The 16,638-nt window shown below is 46.7% G+C and overlaps 1 pseudogene; it reads right to left on the reverse strand.

Moving 5' to 3' along the window:
* Window positions 1-12,964: 12,964 nt before the first annotated feature.
* The window catches only part of LOC120838183, a 5,201-nt pseudogene continuing 1,527 nt past the window's right edge, over window positions 12,965-16,638 (reverse strand).

A 16,638-nucleotide genomic window follows, 5' to 3' on the forward strand; every position in this document is an offset into this window, starting at 1 on the left:
GAAAATAAAGGTGCTTTCTCTAATTCCATTCATCTCGACTTTAAAGTTCTTTATTGGCCGCCATCTTCGTTTTTACCAATCTGACCAGACAAGGGCTCGTGTCCAAATGAGCCAAGTTTTCAGTTAAAGTAAGGTGGACGCTTCCTTGATATTTTACAGTAGCCAAATCATAGTCGGTGCAATTCTACTCCAAGCCGCCGGTACATTGGATGCTTGCTACCGATCATTCCACATCTAATGCCACGGCACTGGCTGCCCGAAACGATGCACATGTTGAATCTCAAAATTATTTTGGTTTCAATTCATACTTTACTCTCGAGAAAAATTAATTTGATATTTCTTTTTTAGCAAAATTAGCTTGCCTTCTCAGCGCTGTTTGTTGGTGTCATTCGAAAGATGTTTTGTTGAAAATGTTTAAATGGCAGAAGAGCTCCTGGCTCTAGTGTATTTCGAGAACAGTTGCAACGGCAGTACAGCATTTATTTCTAGATAAACGCAATGCGCCTCAACTGATCTTTTGTGCCATCACTCGACATCGTATTAAACACTGCACGTCGCATCATTATGTTCGGGGAGAATTCAGCTTTACCCCCCATTCACACTGGAAGCGGATCCGCGTTCGCAAAGCGGTTGCGAAAGCGGTTGTATAAAGATCCAGTGCAATTGCACGCGCATTTGATGTCATCGTGTGCGCGTGCAATTGTACTGAATCCTTATACAACCGCGTTCGCAACCGCTTTGCGAACGCGGATCCGCTTCCAGTGTGAATGAGCCCTGAGGGTGGTCAACACACAATTGGTACCTTTTAACTTTTGGTTGCTCCTTCTGTCATATATTTTTCCTCTCTCACTCAATGACGTCTTTTTTGAATGGAGAATTTGTGAAGACGTGTGCCTCAATCTTCCATTTCCTTTTTCATTGTCCTTACAGTTCACGAGTGGAGGGGTCTAAAAGCATCTGTTGCCTAGATGAAAATTGAGATTGCACATCAGTTTCACAAGACTTCCCATACCTAACCACACCGAAATCTCATATTATCAAGAAACATTCGAGATCACACACACCCTATTAATATCACTCTCATGCAAACATTTCCCATTTTATTTAGAACTACTGTACACCGTAGCTTTAGCTACTGGAGTAACGATACTGCCAGAATGACGACGACGACTTCAGAAACGGTAACGGTATGAATGGTACTAGACACATAAAACCAGAAACAGTAAAGAAAACCTCTTCTGTTAAATCCTATAAGGACGGCATCTCCCGAGAGATCGCCCATCCCGTTTTTCTGGCTAAATATCCGCAACATAAAAATTCCGAAACATCGCCCACCCCCAATTCCCATAGAAAATCATGCAATGTCCGATGGGGATCACGTGAACAGTGCAGTCTGCGGTATTGGTATGCGTGTGACAAGTGAGTTCGCAGCCGGTTGTTACGTTTTTGTCTGCAATCTGCGCGTGCAATACGGCTCCCGTGACATGAGAGTTCGTAGCGAGCACCCACGTTTTTTATCCGCAATCTGTGCGTGCGATATCGGTTCCCCTGGCGTGTAGTGTGCAAGTTCGTTGGTGGTTTCTTATGTTTATCGAACCATAAAACTCAATTCCTACGTCAAAGGTGTCTGCAGCGAATTCTCACATGTTTTTCGCGTTATAAAAGGCGAATTTGCTGTGTCCGTAGTCTGCAGCATCAGTTCCCGTGTCATGCGGCTTGGAGCTGGTGCACCTGTGTAGTATATCATACATTTTTGGTGTTTGCCATCTCATCCCCAAAGATAGCCCAGCTCATGTTTTTCACCATTTATCTCTTCATTTTCGGTGGGTGCCCTAAAGGGTAACTGAAGCACTTCTGTATTTGAGGAAAAACACCTAAACCGTCTTCATTTGGCCTCCAGGATCACAAATATCGAGATTATTTTTCAATATGGTGCACGGAGGCTGCAGAAATTAATATTTATAGTACCGCTGAAGCCCCTCCTTCCTGGGGCGTGACGTCATACTAGGAGTTTTCGGAATCCCTGCTCTCGCCCATCTTCAGCACCCGTCAAAGCTATACACACGCACTCTTGCTATATTCAAAAAGGTAAGAAATATACATCATGACTGGCGTCAGTGAAAAAAAATATACCTGGCAAGCTTGCAATTGCATGCTTGCCACACGAGTGACACGCACTTGGCGACAGAAAGACCTGGGTATGACCTCACGACTGGTCGGAGAATTTTCGTGTTTTCTTGTGTGTAGTTACATCTTTGGGGAAAACGAACGTGATATTCAGCAAACAGGATAACTGGGCGAGTTGGTATGTATTCATAATGGACAGGATGAGCACTAGTCCTGTCCAGTTCCTTCCTCTGTCCTTGTGAACTTTGCGCTGTTCCATTGTGATATTCAGATTCACGGGATAAAAATACGCCAGAATTCACCTCAAACTCATTTTTCTCAAGAAGTGTTTCGGCTTCCCTTCAAGGAATTTTTGGTAGAGGTTTGGTCCATGAAATCACCATGCTAATATGACAGCTAGCAGTGCCTAGCGGCTGTTTTACGAGTTAGATGACTCCAGTGTTTCGAGTATGTGGATTTTGAGTTTGGGGCATGATATGGGTGAATGTGAATAAGGACTAGAATAACTGAACTCGGACAGAAAAGAAGTTAGAGTATACAGTCCTTCACAAACTTCAAGCGTCGGAAAGTAATTTAACCGGAGTGCCGTCGGGAGGCAGGATTAGCAGAAGACGCCCGATTTTCATCCGAGCGCATTTGGCAATCTATGGAGCAGCAGGCTCTCGCAAGTCGGGCAGTTTCCACGACAAAGAACCGACCAAAAGTGGTGAGACGCTCTATGGAAAAAAGGATGGCGCTACCCTGGCATCTAAACAGAGGCTCCACAGTCACCAACAGTGCGAGAACAGCTGCGCGTCTCTATGCGACACCCGGCCTCCAGCAGGCGCTCATTGTCATTCATCGCGCATCGGCTTTGCGAGCACGCTAGAAGCTCGCAAGACGCCAAAAAGTTACCGCCCCGTTGTTCTTATTCTGTCAGATGCTCTGGTCCCACCTAATTGGTCTTTTTCTCCTTCGACGTACCTCGCACTGAAAGGGACGCTCTTTGCTGTGGAACTGCAGGTGTACCTTGACGTTGCCGCTCTGTGCGAACGTCTTGGGGCACAGCGGGCACTTGTAGGGCTTCTCGCCCGTGTGGAAGCGTAGGTGCTTGGTCAGGTTGGACTTCTGAGAGAACGTCTTGTGGCAGTGCTCGCACTCAAACGGGCGCTCCCCAGTGTGGCTGCGCTCGTGGGTCATCAGCACCCATTTGTGCTTGGCCACGTAGCTGCAGAAGCGGCAGGAGAAGCGCCTTGACCTGTCCACTAGAGCATCCGAGGGCACAGCTAGTCCTGAAACAAACGGCAAGAAAAACCGCTAAAGCTCTGCGGCGCCGCAAGGCAGCTACGTTGGAAGGGTTGTTCAGGGTTTAAAAGAAACCGCAAGGACGGCATAGAAATGGTAGCAGTAAAAGTGGCAAGAAGCGCGGGAGCGAGCACGTTTTGTTTTCTCGTCTTGCCTCGTTTCTCGTTTTCTTGTCTGCTGCATTTAAGGCACAAAACTAGGGTCAATGATGAAGCAGAGTCTAAGCAATGCGCGTGGCGCAAGTACCAAGTTCTACATGATGCGGCGCACCAACATATGACTTTAAAGGGTATCTCTACCGTAGAGAAACATGGGAAACCGGGCCTGCAACAGGCTGCCATCAGCCATAGAGTAACTGCATATTCTCTGCTTTTAGAGAAGAGTATCACAATGGCACTCCTGGGGTGGCCATGTTGGATGCAAGCTGCACTGCAGGAAGCGACCGTCACTTCTGCAGGAGACACGAGGGATAGCTTGTGTGGCCGCGGGGCGGCGTGCTGCTGCGTGCAGAGCAAAAACAATATAGCACGGCGCCGTGCAGTCGTTTCATTGTTTCTCTTCCTTCTATGCCCTCGGTAAAACGTAGCAGCCAACGAAAACGTCATCCCTTCGCAAGCTGTAGCTGAATGTTGTTGTCTGGTCCAAGGTGCCCGGATGTGCCGGATGCATACCACTCCGCTAGCACCGCAGACGCGATCACCTGCTTCCCGGACTTTGGAAACATGTTTTAACACATCGCTCACATTATAAAATGCTATTATGCCATACCCAGTGGCTATGTGTAATGCTCAACGGTGAAGGAACCTTCCAGCAGTGGCATACCATCTTGTTTTTGAGTGGGGGGGCAAACCAGACCCTCTCCCCCCCGATGAGCAGGGCGCAGTGCCCCCGTTGGGCGCCACCGGTCAGTGTTTGCCCTGCCCATTGGCGGCTGTTTCAGGGGAGGGGAGGGAGGGGGGGGTTGGTATGCCCATGCCTTCCAGTTTGTTTTAGTGTAGGATGTATATTTCACAAACGCAAAGTGCGAAACATACTTTGCCTGAAACTCTGTGCTTACCAGGTCACTTAACCGCATGAACACTGGATCCAGCTCAGCGCACATGACCTTTTCTCCGTTAATACGAAGTTGGCGGCAAAAGGAAAAATAAAGCGATACTGTGGCTCGGGAGGCACTCACTTGATCGAATGATGTTTTAGCGAACTCCCACGTTTGACCGAATGACACTTTAGCGAAAAGTCAGACGGCGCGAAGCAGCGTTTTCGGGTGGGCCAAATGGATTCACATTTTTGTAATGAGCCGCCGCAGACTGTCGCCGCGAAGCGGCGAAAGCGCAGCGCGGCGGATGGGTTAACGCGCGCCCCCGTTATTCGCTAAAACGTCGATTCGCTCAAATGTCGCTGTTCGCTAAAACGTCATTCGCTCCTGTAATATGGACCCCTGTGGCTCTGCAGGCAGAGCCTATGCAGTTACTCTAATCACCCGCATCTTAAAGAATCGTCTCGTGGCACCGCTTGCAACTAAAGCAAGGGGAGGACTTTGTCTGGCGGCTGCTACACGCACTGTGTCTGCACCTATATATACCTTGCAGCGTGGTTTTAACCCAAGAGGGCAAACAGAAAGGAAAATGACGACGTCACTTATCACACCATTGACAACCGGTTACAAACTGCTCGGGGCATTTCTTTTTGAGTTTGTTCAGCCAGCTACCCCGGTACACTCTGAACTTGTGGTTATTTTACACCGTAAAAGTGGTGATTCCACGCGTGCAGCGAGTAGCGAAACCACCGACACTGCGAAATGACGCCACACGCAAGTCACATTTACGACGGCATCATCATGGCGTCACGGTGCAGTCTCAAAGCTTCGGTGGTAAAACAGCTTGCACAACAATTGTAGACTGCAAGCACTGGGCTTCCGTCAATCATCCAGGCGATCCTTCCACCACGAATGTTCTACGAGTTGGAACATCTTCGTGCATTAAGCACAACCTAAAAATTGGAAAGAGCGGAAATTTTTATGGCACACTTGAAAGGACCCACTAGACATTTCGTGGCGCGCAATGGAATACGTTCAACGTTCAGGACGGACAAAGCACATAGTCTTGCCCGCAAAAACGAAGCGGCCACGCAGAGACGCATAAATATCCGCGCATTGAACGACGTTGGATTACATAACAAAAGCTCATTCCGAAAGAGATTAATATATCCGCACATAGCTAATAAAGCTGAGCTAGGAAACCGCAGAAAAACACAAACACGCAGGGAGACGCCATTTTAGCTCGTGATGTCGATGGCGGTAGTGCGCGCAGTTTCAGTGGTTTCAGCGGTCTCATGCAGGCCGTCGTGTTCCTTCCTTCCAACCAAAATGCAATGCTTGTAACAAATAGTTACTTGCGAACTTGAATCTAAAATTATATGAACGTGTCCTCGGCGTATCTCTGCGACGAGGCTCAGCTGGCGCTAGTGTCTACGGGACTTCCGGTTGCAAATTGAAGCAGACAGTATGCAGTCTACTTTTCCAGTCTTCCTGTGAATTCCTATGGGAAAACGCGCGTGAATTTTGTCTCTTCGCCGTAAAATAACATGAATAACTTTTGTTATTTCGGTTGTACCGGATAGTATGTACCTTTATTAATACTGTGAAAGTGTAATGGGTAGTTCGACCTAAAAATCCGGTTCGACAAAAGTTCGCGACACCCAACGACACCCTAAAGCGACACCCTAGTATTAAAGGGGCACTGACACCCCAAAGGTCGTATTTATTTTTATTGTCTAAAACGATGTAAGTTGCAGTCATAAACACGCAAAAAAAACCGCACCGCGAAAAAAAATTTTCCCGGGCCCGCGCGCGCCTTTTTATTTTTGGCGTTTGATTTTCCCGCCTCTCGCCTCCTCGCTTCTTTTGATCGGTGACGTCAAGAATCAGGAAATTTAGAAGCTTTGTAGGCGACATCTCTATAACATTTAATAACGGCAATCGTAAAACATGTTTTTTAACGCAATTGCGAACGCACTACGGCCCTTCTTTTTGAAATACCAAAAATCGGGAGTTCGTTGTGGTGCCGTCTCCTGGATTGGTATCCTCCAACGGAAAACAGGCGACACCGCTCAAAACCGGTCCGCCGCAACGAGCCGGCGCTCGCTCCTTTCCTCCTCGCTTTGGGTCGCCATGGCAACAGCAGGGAGTGGAGAAAAAAAAGTGGACTCTCAGGTGCCTTGACGTCAAAAATTGGTGAGACTCTCAGGTCTCACCAATTTTTGACGTCAAGGCACCGGCGCCGATCGCGCGGGAACTTCGAATTCGGCATTTGGAAATTGATTTTTTACTTCACGAATACTGAATTCCCAAATTTCAAATTTTGAGGGTAATGTCCCGGCATCGTTTTCGATCGTTTCGGATAATAAAAAAAAATATGATTTTGATGTGTCAGTGCCCCTTTAAGGTATTAAGAAGGAGGTTAGAAGTACTAGGAGAGGGCACGATAGTCATAAAAAGTTTAAACGATGTTGTGGCCAACGTGACCATAGATCTCTCTGGTTATTGGTGCGCGTGACATGTCACGTGTGAGATGGATGGTTGATTGTAGAAGAACTCCTTGCAGGCTTGCGCGCGCTCCGTCCGGTAGGTTTTATCAGACCGAAGGCTAGCTACGGTCGCATGATGTGGTTGATGTGGTCACGTGGGCGTGGTAAGTGAGGAGAGTAAGGAGGAAAATCAGAAAGAGGCGAGGCCTCAAGGGAATATGGCTTGTGGAGGCTACACGGCTGGCGTCATGCCCTCTCCTACGCTTCTATCCTCCTTGAGTATTAACGATTAGAACGATTAGGTAAATGAATAGATGAGTTTCTACAACTAATCTCAACTTCTCAAAAGTGGGTGGTGTTTCGCGTCTTGTAGTTTTGCGGAGAGGATGTATTTGCAACACACTATGGCCTCCGAGATCTCGAAGCGCGAGCGCGAAGGTTTCACCGGCCGTCTCATTCGACTTGCTCCTCTACAACGTTACTAAAACACTCAGTTGGGAAACTCCCATAGAGACGGCTTTGAGAAAGTGGCCCCAATCTGTCTCCGAGCGCCGAGCTAATGATGAACACAACGCCACCATGTCTGCCGCAGCGGCCACTCGAGGTATTGCACGTGACTTCTATTTTGGCTTTAAGAACAGACACAGCGGAGGAGGCTACAGGGGTGCCACCCCCGTCTCCCCGGCGGACGCGCCGCGTCGAACTACCGAAGTTAAAATGCACCTAGGTCAGGACGTGCTACCTGAAAGGCCCGCTGAGGCATGGTTGTATAAAAACTATTAATTGTTCCTCAAAACCTTGCGAACTAAGATGATAAAAACATCACGCGCCCATCATTTGGTACTAAACTCCAATAAATGTCATACAAGAAGAGTCTTTTCCGTTTGTTTTTACGCAAAAACAGGCTTTCAAAAAGCTCAAGGTGACCACAGTACAAACAAACGATAAAGAGTGGCGCTGTTGTCGCATTTAGCTCGGTCTCGGTGGACGCCAGCGCCCCAGGTTTCGACGGCGAGTTTCCCAACTGAGTGTTTTAGTAACGTTGCTCCTCTACCAGCAGTACACTGTAGTACCAGCAGTACGAGTGCAATTTCGCTAACTTCGTCGCTCGCCGAGAGGTGGCGATGTCCGCCCAGTCCGTTGCAACCAGTAACTCAAGAACGAAGAACGAAGGTAAGACGGGCCGGGGAGGAGGAAGCAGACGGAATCCTGGAGAAGAGAGAGGAAAACCTCTTCCTCCCTTTAGCGTTCCGTCGGCATCCTCCTCTCCGGCCCGTCTTACCCTGGCCCTACGTTCTTGAGTTGCAACCCGTCAGCATCGCAGGTAGAGATCTGCACTTGTATTTGTTTGTTTGTATGTTTGTTGGTTTGTTGGTTGGCTGGTTGGTTGGTTGGTTGGTTCAACCTTTGAGGTAAGGCAACTGTGAGCGGGCATTACTCCCATACCAAGGGGGTCCACAGTGCCTCTATGGCAGAAAAAGAAAATAGATAAAAGGCCACGGGCGCCCGGGGGCCGCCCGGCCCGCGGACCGGGCTCGGACTTCATGGTGACATTCATGAAGGGCCGGGGCCGGGTACGGGCCTTGCATTGACGTCTACAAAGCGGGCCAAGCCAGCAATTTTTTTTTTCTAGCAACATGTACTTTTGAAGCTTGTTCGGGGGGTTGGGAGAGGAACCACATGGGGTGGAGAAAGAGATGCTGAAGCATGTGTGTGGGTGCATGTATGTTTTTGTACGGTTCGGTCTGTTTGCAGCGAATGCTCTTTTAGAGGACTAGCGGCTCGGCATTCATTTTCGTCCCCGGCGGTGCCGCCTTCATACCATCGCTTCTCCCCATCAACACCCACAGATTCGCGCCTACACAATGCGCGCCCATCGCCGGCGTAAACCATCTGTAGTACGAGTGCGTGCATCCCCAATATGGGTGAAGAGGTTCCCCTGAGGGGTGCTTTTCCTGGACATTCTCGCAGAGCACCGTAAAGGGGTATTCACAAAAGGGAGAAATCCCTTAAATTTCTCCCCGGCGCGCGCGCATCACGAGACGAAAACGCGAGGCTTTTGCACATCGCAAAGTAACGTTTTCGTCGCGGGATGCGCGTGCCGTAGAGAAATCCCCGGGATTTCTCCCTCGTTTGAATACCCCTTTAAAGACGGCGATATTGTTTTATTATTTTTTTTAAGGAGAGTGGGCAATTTACAACAAGGTGTAAAGTTGGGCGAGTTATTTGATGATCATATTGAATAAGTTAAAACAGCGCAAAAAGACGAAGGACTTGTAAAAGGAAACACACAGATACAGCGCTGTTACTTTACAACTGAATTTTTACTTCTGCGCCATTCAGCAAGTAAACTTGAAACGAGATAAACATAGAAGCAATCGACCCGATAACACGTCATCTTCCCATCAAGCCGACACGTGGCTACACGTATTTACCCGCGTTTCTGATAAAAGTTATCTCATCACTAACCAGGGCAAGTGACGGAACACTTATGCACATGCCCGCGTCATGGTTGGCAATAAAAAAAAAAAAAAGCTTCGCCCATCTCCCGAGCATACTTAGTTTTATGTCGGGCTAAAATCTTCGTTTCATTAAACATTGGAGAGCATGCAAATCTGTCACAGTGGACTGCTAAGTTTCTAGACGGGGAGGAGCGTGAGGATAGAGAATGTTCCCTCGCCCGGCTCCCCGTCTGCCCAATGCACACTTTTCCACAGGACAACGGAATTAGATATACACCACCCCACATGCGCAGGCGATAAACTGGTTGCGGTGCTTAACTTGACATTGTGTACCCGCGCGACCACGTCGATTGTCCGTGTTTTGTCCAAACCCGTCATGACTCTTCCCTTTTTCAACTGTGACACGTGTTTTGTTTACTGCTGCTTGTCATGTTTTGTTTTTTCGTCCTTTCCGCGCGGGTTTGGTCGCAGAAAAGGACGATCGGGGTGATTTTTCTTAACAAACTGCCTAGGCCTGGAGATTTGACCAACTAATAATATAAGAAAATATATAAACCAGCTTGGAAAGTTGGAATAACGAAGAAACCAGGTTTGAACGGGGTTAGAGCTTATAAAAAAAAAAACAGTTTTTTTTTTCTATATATATATAGCAAGATACATTACAAAGTGCCATAGCTACATGACGGAATGTGGTGGTTTAACTTTGTGCTACATGTACCAAAAACTAGAAAGTTACTAGAAAACTACCTACCTGTTGAATCAGTACCTGCAAAAATCACGAAGTTTATACAAAAAAAAATGGCAAAATGATTGCGAGGCGGTCGTATCTTACCGCCATCAACCAAACAGCAATATCACCTGCATAATTTACGTAATAAATAATAACAAGATATGAAAAGAAGGTTGACACGAGGACTGCACTTTTGTAGTATCAAAGCTTGTGCTTATAATCGAAAAGCTACGTCAAACAACGTGCGGAGAAAAAAAAAAAAAAGGGGGGGGGAGAGAGATATTGGGGGTTAATGGCGCAATAGCGAGGCCATCTGCGCCAAGAAAAACGTGTACAGCATGGTTGTTTTTGCTCAGGGAATTTTGTTTTTCTCTACGAAGTTAAATTTTATTTTTTATTTTTAATTGCGCTACAAGAGATGACAATGAGACAAAAAATTACAGGATTACAAATTAACAGAGAAATTTGTACGGCCATTCCTGGTCAACATAAGCATGACTATAATAAATAGGGTAGCGTATACCGAAAGAAACTGCTTGAAGCCACCACATCGGAAAGTACTTGGCGTCTAATCTAAAAATTCAAGGCTTGGATATACCAGGTTGGAACACGGAATCAACCAGGTTGGAACAAGGTTGGAATTTATAAATAAACCAGACTTCTTTTTCTTGAGATCCTATTGTCTTTACTGTTTGCATATCAATTAAGTTACATCACAAGGTACATAACGGGATACGGAGGTTTGTGCTACATATGCTAAAAACTAGACGTTTAAAACATAACGCCCCCCCCCCCTTTTTTTTTTAAATCAGTACCTACAATTATCACGAAGTTCATAAAAAAATGGCGAAATCATTGCAAGGTGGTTGTATCTCACCGCCATCATTTTTTCCCTCAAGCCGTGGTCACACTGCTTATACATCATACAAAAGACAGTCTGCAAACATATTCAAACGCGAGTCACCACGACATCAGAGCTTCGAATGCCGCTCGGCAACGAGTTCACGGCTCAAAGGTACTTCTTGTGGGAGCAAACACCGCAATATGACCCGCAAAAATTTCGTAATAAATGTAAAAAAAGAATATTAAAAGAAGGATAACACGGACTGCACTATTTATTATGAAACGTTTAAGCTCAAAAAGCTACGCCAAACAACGTGCAAAAAAAAAAAGTGCAGCATGGTTATTTTTATTTGGGGAAATCCCAATTTTTTATGTATGGACTTCCTTTTTTTCTCGAGTTTTATACGCGCTACAAATTGCAGTCAAACATATCAAAAGGCGCGCATGTAGCGCTAGCTGCCACATGTCCAGATGAATAATATCTCAAATTAAATAAGCATCGCAAGTTGTCTATCGACTTCCACAGAGCGGGTGTTCACCGTTCTACCGCAATACACAAAAATCTGTAAGTAGAAGTTGCATTAACTCAACATAACAAGAGTTTTTCTTGGACTATTCTCCCTAGCGCCATGTTGTCGATGCCTGGGTTGAGAGCGCCTTCCCGCGGAGAGACGCCGCCGTCTTTCTCTCTTCCTTGATCTCCACCTCAACTCAAACTTAGCCACCCACTTCCCATCTGCACTCGAAAATCCGACCTCCGGATTCTCACAGGGACGGCAAGTGAACGTATACCCTACACCGCGTCAGCTAAGCTCTCGAAGTCGGTCTTCTTTAAATAGCACCATCGTTTGCACTCTTTACAGATGGATGCGACTGCAGCGCATCGGATCCAGTTAACGAATCGAATCGGTTCATCCGTTCATGTAAACAGCTCGAATCGGATCAGATCGGATCCGATCCGATCCGCTGGGACGGGGTGGTTTGAGATGGTCAATCCGAATCGAGACTGGTCGAATCGAGTGCTCGAGCGAGGGATCACGGGAGCGCTGCGTTGCATGCCGCTAGGCAAACCGGAAACCTCGGAAACAATCAAAATGTCACGAGGTTTGCGTTGTGATCGTTCGACACGAGGTGCCGCTACTGGTCGATCCGAATCCATGTAAACGCAGTGGTTGAAGTGGATCCGATTCGCTAACTGAATCCGGTGCGTTGCTGCCGCATCCATGTAAACGAAGCCACAGCCTAACAACTCCACTTCCACCTATTCCTTCCGTCCTTTACGACTAATCTCCCACCATAATCTAAAAATAGCCTGGCCCTAATGGCCTACCCGGCTATTTGTGCCTACGCTAATGCGGAAAAACCCAAGGTCGTTGGTTATTCAGCCATTCAAACTGCGCCAAGCCTGTTTGTGCAGATGCCATTGTATTATCGGGGAGTACACTCTAAGAAAAAAATGGAGGAAAAAGGTAGCACGGCGCGATTTCCTCCCTTCTACTGACGCGCCCCCAAGCGGACACGAGAAGAAGGGAGGAACGAGACGTTTTTCTCCTTCTCCAGGCCAACGAGCCAGTCTTGACTCTTGAGCGGTAAACCGGAACCCATTGCCTGCAGCGGAAAAGACACACCCCCGGTTGCCGCCATCTTGCCTGTTTGCCACATTAGTGATCACGTGACGTTGAGATGGCTGCGCCCAGAGGTGGGCCAGATTAGATTGGCCAGATCACGGTCAGCAGACGGGCACTCTGGGGCTGCGTTCCAATCTTACTCGAATGGATCCGAGGCATTCCGGCGGATCAAGTTACGTGACAAGACAGATACAGCATGCTGGATGCGGGTAGGTTTTCGAACGCAACAGGTACGAGCCCTTCATCCAGGAGTGAGATAGACGTTGCGTTCGATATACTTGCACCTCCTGCACCGGTGCAGAAAAGTGTTGACTTTTCTGCACCGGTGCAAGAGGTGCAAGTCCGCTTCAAAAAATCCCCCGATTTTTTTTTTTTTTTCTTAAGGAAGAAATGCAGCGTTAACGCTTAAACCGGTGGTGCCGTTCAACGCGCCTTTACTGAGCCAGACACGTTTTAGGAATTGTCCGAGATCATTTCTTCAGAATAGTCCCTGTCGAAGTCAGTCGTGCAAGACGTCATGGTGTCCAGAGTCTTCGAGCGGGTCTCCGTGTAGCTCTCGCTGGAGCGCCGCGTCTTACGAGGCGGCACCAGGACGGCCACCTCCGGGCGGCGTCTCCTCAGCAACTCGTACCAGTTGCGTTTCAGTTTCTTGTTGTTTCTCACGAGTCTGGGCCACACCTGGGCCAGCTTGCTGGGACTGCAGTGGTGGTGGGACACGGCCACACACACGTCGAGGTTGATGGCCACGTACCTGGAAACAAACAAATGCCAAACAACGAGTTAAAAAAAAAATATAAGAAGGAGCTGGTGACACACTCTGTTTTACCTTACCATGAACCACAGCTGACGAGTGAATGCATCGCGTCCAGCGCGCGTTCACCGCGCTCCTCATGGTCTTCCACTTTCAGGCTAGCTGGAAAACCTAAATTGTAGGTTTTCCAGAACCCTGAAAGCTGGTTCACACACTTGCGACTGCTTACCTGGTGCCATCAATTGAGTAGTTTTATTGGTTTTTTTTTTGTTTTTTTTGCGCCCATGTTTTTTGTTTGTTTAGAGGAACTTTTTATTTACAGAAACAACCTGCAGCGCCGAAGTATAACAGCAGGGAAACACAATAAACACATAATCACGAACATAAATACAATGGCAAAATACAATAAATGCTGTTAAATAAAACACAAACTCTTGAATGTTAAAATTTAGGATACCGAAAGAAACAAATATACCCTATGTCATCTATAGTGAATGATGATGCAGGCAACGAATTCATTCCATTTGGTTATTGTACGAGGGAAAACTGAGTATTTTTTTATAATTAGTTCGGCAAAATATTTTTTTGATCTTATTACAATGATCTATTCGGGTTGAAAAATAGTTCGGTAACTCAAGATATATACAGGGTGTTTTTTGTTTGTTTTTTATTCTTTCAGATTTGTTTAAAAAAGCCGTGAAAGCTACACTTATGCGGTTTGTGCACGTGGGTTATACGGCCACGCGCACATTATGTGGGTGGCTAGTCTTTGCGATAAGTCGGCTAGTTAATTAAAAATCGTTAATTAACTTTTTAATTCGTCAAAATAAACATATGCTTCCAATTAGAAACTTGTAGAGCATCATCGAAAACCACCAAATCAACTCTTTTTAGAAGGATATAACGCCGGGGCAGGGTTTTACGGCGTTCTGTAAAAACGCCCCATTTGGACGCGTTTCTAGATTTCGGTTTCTTATCGGAGCGCATCTTTGCGCCCGCGGTCCTAGTTCCTGGTGGTCGCGGCGCAAAGCCACCCCCTCGCCTCCCTCGTAGAACGGAGGGAAGTAGGGCGCACGTGTGTTGCGCGTCTCGGCCACTGGGGAGCAGGACCGCGGGAGCGTAGATGCGCTCCGATAAGAAATCGAAATCTAGAAACGCGTCCAAATGGGGCGTTTTTACAGAACGCCGTAAAATCCTGCCCCGGCGTTAATCCTTCTAAAGAGAATTAATTTGGTGGTTTTCGATGATGCTCTACAAGTTTCTAATTGGAACCGTATGTCTATTTTCACTAATTAAAGAGTTAATTAACGGATTTTAATTAATTAGCCGACTTATCGCAAAGATTAGTCACCCACATAATGTCCGCCTGGCCGTATAACCCACCTGCACAAACCGCATTAGTGTAACTTTAACGGCTTTTTTTAAACAAATCTGAAAGAATAAAAAAATAAAAAAACACCCTGTGTGTGTGTATATATATATATATATATATATATATATATTGTTTCAATTATAGTTTAGTTACTAAAAACAGAAAATAAAAACTTCAGACGAAATTTGTTCTCAACCGATCTAACGTTTAATTTCTCTCACAGTGGATGTTCTATTGTACGTCCCAGATACAAACTTTACAGCACGATTTTCATTTTTCTTTTTTTTTCTTTTAGTGGCAAGGTACGCTTGGTGCGGGTCCCCCAACAAAAGACACGTACGCATATTCAAGCGTTGGTCTTACGAAGCAGCCGTAAGCAGTTTCTTTTGGCTCTTTTGGAGCACTGCGTAGATTTCGGTTAATAAAATTTAACATTCTGCCAGACGTTTTTAGATCGTGTTACTTGAGGATTAAACGAAAGATCGCTCGATAAAATGACTCCAAGATACTTCACATCCATGATTTTATGTAAATGTCAATAATTAATAGAATAACACGATAAGATGCTGTCGCGTTTTTTTTCCCGAAAGTGGCGCGTACACGCTTGTCAGCATTGAGACTTAATTCCCACGTCTGACACCAACTGGATATTTGATCTAAATCAGATTGTAACAGAGAAGAATCACGTAAACGTTCTTCGCTGCGATATAAAATGTCTGGCAATGGTATAAACAACCATTTCTCATAAATAGTACGCATGTTTGATCTCCCAAACGCAGCAAAACCTTCGCTGTATAGTGAAATGCAGTTCTAGAGCCACCTCGTAGTTGGCGCCATCGTGCTATTGTGTTATCTCGTCGTAGCCGATCCCGAGGGCTCAGACCTAAGCATGCAACTGTGGGAGCTGGCCTTCAGTCTCTTAGCGAAATACCGCCTGCCACTTAGAAGAATTAAAAGCTATGAGCGTCTTAGTGGAGCATACCCTCCCATTCTGAAGCTTCTAGCTTCCATGAGCTTCTTTCTCGAGAGATCAGGTCAGCACCTCGTTGGGTCAGCACGACATGCTGACATGTCGACCTCCAAGCAGTGACCATGTTCAACATTTATTTGGGAACGGGCCGGGCGAATGCTCGGTCTCAAGGCCAATCACTCTTCGGTAGGCATCGACTTGGAAAAAACAGTTTGACCAATCTACAGCCACGCTTCGCGCGCGTCCTTCTCCTCCTCCTCCTCCTCCTCCCCCCCCCCCCCCCAAGAAAAAAAGAAAACACCCACGCACAGACACGCACACATAAAAAAGATAGGCTCCAGGCGCATTCAGCTTTATTTTCTGGGCGCCAATATTGAAAAAGAAAGTGCGCTACAGACCTTTCCTGGCGACGTCAGAAAAATGGTGCTTTCGTATACTAAATGGCGTCATGATGCGATTTATCTCTGTAAATAAACGGCGGAGGCTCTCCGTAGCTGAGACCGCGGCTGCTGAGCGCGTGTGCTGACGGCGAGCTTCCACAGTACTTTTACAATGTGCCTTCCACAACATCAAGATTGCAGGTCTTAGCGGCCTATAAATGTGAGCAGCATGCACAGAACGTGGGCGTCCACAGAACGTTTTCCAGGGGGGGGGGGGGGGGGGGGGGGGGGTGGCACCCGTGCACATAAAAGGGCCGGGGAAAGGGGGGGAGGGGGGGGGGGGGGGGTTAAGGAAAAAGAAATAGCCGAAGATGCGCGATTTCCGGTGTAAACTTCAAGGATAAAAAAAAAAATTAGAAACGGCAAAGTAAACTGCCAGGCTTAAAAAAGAGACTGGATTCTGTTATTGAACAAAGCGTTAACGTTTAATTATTCAAAATGCAGAAAAATTATTAAAAATATGTTGGCAACAAGAGTGCCACGTCTCTGTGAACGTGGGTTCGCGG

The sequence above is a fragment of the Ixodes scapularis genome, unplaced genomic scaffold (assembly GCF_016920785.2).
Source record: "Ixodes scapularis isolate PalLabHiFi unplaced genomic scaffold, ASM1692078v2 PGA_scaffold7__128_contigs__length_106722199, whole genome shotgun sequence".
NCBI lineage: Eukaryota > Metazoa > Arthropoda > Arachnida > Ixodida > Ixodidae > Ixodes > Ixodes scapularis.